This window comes from Marmota marmota, unplaced genomic scaffold (assembly GCF_001458135.2).
Source record: "Marmota marmota marmota unplaced genomic scaffold, marMar, whole genome shotgun sequence".
In the NCBI taxonomy this organism is placed as follows: Eukaryota; Metazoa; Chordata; class Mammalia; order Rodentia; family Sciuridae; genus Marmota; species Marmota marmota.
The window spans coordinates 21,141,330-21,147,653 of NW_025999869.1; positions in this window are offsets into that span (position 1 = coordinate 21,141,330).

Here is a 6,324-nt window from a genome sequence, read left to right on the forward strand (position 1 = left end):
TGTTGCTCAGTGGTTAAAGTGCCCCTGGATTCAATCCCCATTACCAAAAAAAAAAAAAAAAACAGTCAAGGGAGAGCTTGGATAGGGGAACTGATGTAGGTAGTCCCATTTGGGCAACCATATCATCGTGAACCCAGTCTGATTTCAATGGTCTCAATGCTACTCTCAATGCACCATAGGCTGAATATGAATTCCCAGTGAGTTCCCCAGGACCACAGACTCTAATACCCCAGGAAAAACCTGATACAGGAATGGGAGCAGAACAGGCTTGATGATAATTTCTGCAAAGAAACCAAGCAGAAAACATCCATGCTCACCTGCAAGGTCTCACCTTTGTTTGGAAGCCCATAAATAAATATGGACACTGTTCTTTTCTAGACTACCAGGTGATCACAGAGAGGCAAATGCAGTTTGCAGGCGCTGCCTCCACCTCCCCAGGAGTGCTCCCAGAGTGTCTGATAACTTGATAACCTCACTGTTGGCTGGTGAAGTAACTGTGAAAGGCAATGCTGCTGCAGAATAGCTGCAGAAAATATCAGGCAGAGCTCTTCTAGGAGCTCCTATAGGAGCAGCAGGACTGGCCCTTGGCAGAGCCAGAGACACAAGGTCCATTCTTGCACCTCCATAGTGATGGTCATCTCCTAATGCACACAGGACTCAGAGGTTGGCAAAAGGCTCACCTCACCTAGTCCAATCTCCCACCCTCCATGAAGAGAAGTGGGATAAGACCTGTGAGTCCCAGGACACAGTGAGAGGCAACTCCAAAACTCCTGCCTCTTCAAATGACCTCTTCTGACTCTGTGCCCACCAACTACCTGAAATCTAAAGATTCTTGCTCCAGTCTGAAAGAGTCTGGCTTTCTGTCTGTCTGTCTGTCCGTCCGTCCCCACCTCCCTTGCTCCCACCTACAAATTCATCATGGCCTTCAGGTGTCATAGCAAATTCTGAGTCTGGGACTCCCACATTTAACCAAGCCTGTGTAGACTCTTTTTTAATTGATGCATTACAATTCAACATAGTAGTGGGATTCATTATGACACAATCATACACGCACACCACATACTTTGATCGACCCCCTTGCTCAGTCCCTTCCCTTTCCTTCCTCTCCTGTGTAGATTTCTAGCTCTGCATTGCCTACCTTGTCTTCGACCTCTTTAATCTGCTCTTCAGCACTTTCTGAAGTTTGGTGTTCATTTCTCTGACTCATCCCCACCCGTTCTGCTGAGACTCAAAAGCTTTCTGTCTCCCAAGGAGCTCCACTCCCACCCCAACTAACCTTGCTCTCTGGAATGCCCTCCTGTCCACGAGCCACCTCCAGCCCATCTCTAATCCCAGAATCGGAATTCCAGAGTCTTTCCAGGTGTCCAGATCATGGTGACCATCTTCTTCCCTCTCCAACCCTCCTTAGAAACAGAGAAGGCATAAGTCCCTTTGGAGTGTACCTATGAACACTGCCCCCATGGCTCCTCTTAATGTGCTCATCCCGTCCTCTCTTCCATTATAGGAGTTCATTTCCTAGATAATAAATTCTATGAGCAGGCACTATGCTACCTCCCCCACTGCATACCCAGAATTTGCTCCAGTACCTCTTCCCCCAGTGGAGATACTCAAAGAACGTTGTCCTGGATGATTAATCACTAACTGAATAAGTTAGTGAATGCAGGCCTGGGAATCAGATAAAACTGTTTTCAAACCCCGACTCTACTACTCCATACCCTGTGACCTTGCTAAGTCACTAAACTCGCCAAGCTTTAGCTTCATCCTCTGTAACATCTGCAAGAAAGCCAGATTACCCTCCTCGGTGGTTGTTGGTAGGATTAAATGACATAATAAATACCAAACTCTTAGCACATTTCTGAAGGGAAAAAAAAAAAAAAAAAAGCCTTCCATCGATGGCGTCCAGAGCTGTAGATCTAGAACCTCAACTGAATGCCAGTCACTGAGCTAGCCACAAGGGATCCTGCACTGATGAAAGTATAGAACCTGCTTTGTATTTTAATTGTGTTTATATAAATCTTATCTTTCCAATTAATAATAAAAGAGCACATATATTTTTTCTGAACAGTTGGTATTAATTATCTCCTGTGATCTTCACAATAACCCTATTTAACTGATTAGGAAACCAACGCCAAAATGAGTTAATTAACTTGCCCAAGGTCAGATGGCTAACAAGGGACCAGAACACACACAACCTGACTCTAAAGAGCTCTTAATGCTGAGCTCTCTTCTTGTCTCCAAGAACCTTCCATTGGCCTTGTCCCACCATGGGTAACACATCAGGTTGCCATCAATATCCAGAAGACAAACTTTGCTATAAGGGATTGCTGGGATGAGGTCACTGAGGAATAGGAGAGGCCCCTGTGGGGTGGAGGAGTACAAAAGTAACAGGGAGACACAGAATGCCTGGTTTTCAGATAAGTTCTTTCCTCTGCAACTACTACAGTGCCTGGCATACAATGTATTGACGGAATAAATGACCTTAAAGGGGACACTCAAGAAAACACCAGACTGGAAAGCCATAACACACACAACTTAAGACCACAAAGAATTGGACAGGTAAGGGGGAAAATTTAAATAGAAAACCAAAGCTAAGCTTCATGTGAAAAAGACTGTTTTTGTCTTGCTTACATGCCCCCCACCCTGCCCCCTGTTTGACGTTAGGTAAATCTCCTGGCCTTAGTTCTCTCATTTCTAAACAGGATACCAAAAGCCTCCCCTTCCAAATTTGTGGACCTCACTGACAGACCCCAAAAAACTTACTTTGAAAAAGATAAAGAAGGTATATTTTGAGGCTGACTTTTTTTTTTACAGTTTTATTCTTATGTTATAGGTGCATTATGTTATATGTAACAGTGGGATTCATTATGCCATAATTCATGCATGCACATGACACTTTGATCAATCTTTTTCCCCAGTACCTTCACCTTCTCTCCTAGCCTCCCTTTTTCTACTGCTTTATTATTATTATTATTATTATTATTATTATTATTATTATTATTATTACATTATAATTATATATAAGGTTTCATTGTGTATATTGGACATAATTTGGATTGTATTTCTGGTAGAACTACACCTGCCATGTGGTACAAAGTGCATCCCCCGAGTTGTTCAAGAAACAGGGTTTGCATCCTAGCTTGGTTACCTTGGAATCTATTTCCCTATCTCTACATCAAAGATATGAACATCAACTTCTCACAGTTGGCCTGAATGCTGCATGGATATGTTAGCTCATTATAAGTGCTATGTCTGAGACTATCTATCACTGTGTTTTGTTAATTTGTTAAACTACATAAATAATAAATGCCCTCCCTAGCATAGTTCACCTAACAGAAGACATCATAGTTTACCATCCATGGTCCAAGCATTGGAATCAGACAGATCTGCCTCAGAATCTTAACTCAATCCTTTCCTAGTGGGGTGAGCTAGGTATTGCACCTGTTTCTTTATTTCTAATGCAGAAATAATATTTCTTTTCATTAAATTGGAGTTCATATGAAGTAGACAAAACATAATTATTAAATGACTACTATGTATAATCTATCACAGCACTCATATAAAAGAACAATTTACATAAGAGAAGTTTTGAGTCACTTAAGTTCCACCCTCATTCGATCTCAAAACTTCTAGGACAGAGAACTGCTCTGGGAGCAACTTTTCTCTCAATTAAGGGGTGGGCTGGGGACTGGAGATCTTTCCTTGCTGCTCCCAAAATGACCAAAGGACAAGAATGGATTTTTCTATTCCCGGGGCACATGTTTTGTTGATGCACTAATGGCCCAGCCACTGGAAATTCAGGTCAGGGATTTGGGGGGAAACTGAAGAAACTGCTGTCAGCCTTTTGGGAACTCAGTGTTAGACGCTTAAGCTTTTAAAACAGTTTCTGAAATCCAGGAGAAAACTGCCTTTAATGAGTGCCCGTAGCTAGAATCCCAGAAGAGATTGGAGAAATGATATTGTGTTTTTCATCTTGTATTGTTGGCTCTGCAAAGTGGCCGGAGGCCTTGGAGGCTCAGATCTCCAGTATCGCACGCAGTCAGCTGTCAGCTCTCTGTTCAGAAGCACAAGCTTTTGGGTCTCTGAGGGACCTCTCCTGACCTCTTCTGCCTGAAGCCTGAGATACCACCAGGAGAAAAAGACTGAGGTAGCCCCCAGGAAGCCCAGAAACAGGGGACAGTGATGGCCTTAACAACAAAAATAACTGGGCTTTTCCTCCATGTTGTGCTATGTTCTTTGTGCATGACATCATATTCTAATGATTTGGGTATTTAGGATCACCACCATTTGACAGATGAGGAAACCGAATCTCAAAGATGTGAAATAACTTTGCCAACGTCACCCATTCCTGAAGAGGGGAACCGGAATTGGAACCCAAAAGCCCATGAACTTAGTCACTGCCTATGTCTATATTAAATGAGTGAGGATTCCCCTAGTGAGCACAAGATTTGCTTCCAAGAGCATTCAAAAACCATTCGCACTGAAGATCTTTTAAATACTACTGTGTGAGCAGGAGGGAGCCCCGAAAGCCCAAAGCCTCCTAACAGGCTGGAATCTCCTCGGCAGTCTCCTTGCCAAGTGATACTAAGAACCTCCCCTCATGCCTTCAATGACACACACCTCGATCTTAAAAGACCACCCCTCCCTCGCCTACCAACAGCTTTGGCTGCAGGAAATCCTATATTGAGCTGAATTATGTCTCCCTGAAATGGCTACCCACTGGTCTTATTTATGCCCTTTGGGATAACACAGAACAAATTCAACCCTTCTTCCACATAACATTCCACTAGGTATCCCAGAAACAGTAATTCTGGTTGCTTGAAATTTACCACCCCACCTTCCTATACTCCCCCACACATACCCGAAGGAAAAAAATATTAAAACATTTATTTACTTGTTCATACTCTCAATAAACATTGCCAGAATACCTACCACAGATCAAACGCTCTATGTGCTGAGGGGACCATGGGGCGTAAGTTTTAGGAGAGAAGATAAAAATACACACAAATGATTATATTACAAGGTAGGAAATTATGAAACTGTAAGGCTACCTGGCAGAGTGCTGTGCAAGTTCAGAGGAGAATTCTTCTCCAGCTGGGTGATTTGTGAGGATGACACACAGGAGCTACTCGTCAGGCTTGGTATTGGAGAACAAGAAGTATTACTGACCATCTGCTTCTGGATAAAGACTGGGCGGCTGGAGGGTTGTGAGTTCCTGTGTGGCCCTGCCACGCTCCTGCTGCATCTCTCCACGATTCCTTTTCATCTGTAAAATGGAACTTACAACAGCTGCCCTGCTGATCCCTGAGTTGCCGGAAGGATCAGGTGCGAAGGTTTTGAAGTCAGAAGACAACAAGGGGGACTTGCTCCCCATTGTGCAAGAGATTGTTCAAGCCTATTTTCCTATATCTGAAGATGAGCCTGACATTTCCACATTTCTGGAGAATCAGGAGAAACTTGGTGGGAGCCCCACTGCAAGGCTTCCACCCTGAACAAGCAGAGGAGAGAGGGAAACAAATGTTGGAGCCAAGCAACATGGCTCCAGTGTGAGCCCAGACAACCAAATGACAGCCCCGGCTCTCCCCAGCACCATCTCATTACAGAATAATCCTATAAGACGTGATCAAAGAAAGGATCAACAGCTCAAACATATTATCAGCCACCTAAGCCTTTAGAGGAGAGGCCCACTGAGAGATTAAGACACTGAGGACATGTCTGAGAGGTTTCCCTGCAGTTAGAACTTTGCTAATTGATATCCAAGCATCAGCAACCACTCCATCTGGCTCATGATTACCACCACCTGAGAAACAAGAGATGGCCCTCATGCAGAATCAAAGGCTCAAAGCAGAGAGCTGAAGGAGATGCACGGTGAGGTTTGCTTCAAGGTCATGAAAGACCCCCCTCTGCCTCATGTCAGGCTGCCCTCTGGGGTTAAGTACCAGTTGTGAATCCACATGATCAGCCATCAGCGGGCTTTGATGAAGCATCATATGAGTCAGGGCTATTTTTTTTTTTTATGTAAGGAGGGAAAAGATCCAACTAAAACTGGCTTAAGCACAAAATAAACTCATTAGTCCATTTAACTAAAAAGGCGAGAGGATATCACGGTCTGAGGCTGACTGGAAATAGGTACTCAAATAATGCAGAAATCTGACTCTCTCCAGTTCTCAATTTTTATTTCCTCTGTATTGGCTTCCTTATTTTTGTTTTGTTTTGTTTTGGTTGTGGAAGGGGAATATTAGGATCTCTTATTTAAATCCTCAAAGAGTTAAGAGTTAAGGAAAAGAAAAAAACAAAGTCTTTCTAGTAAAGTCTCAGTTAGCTACA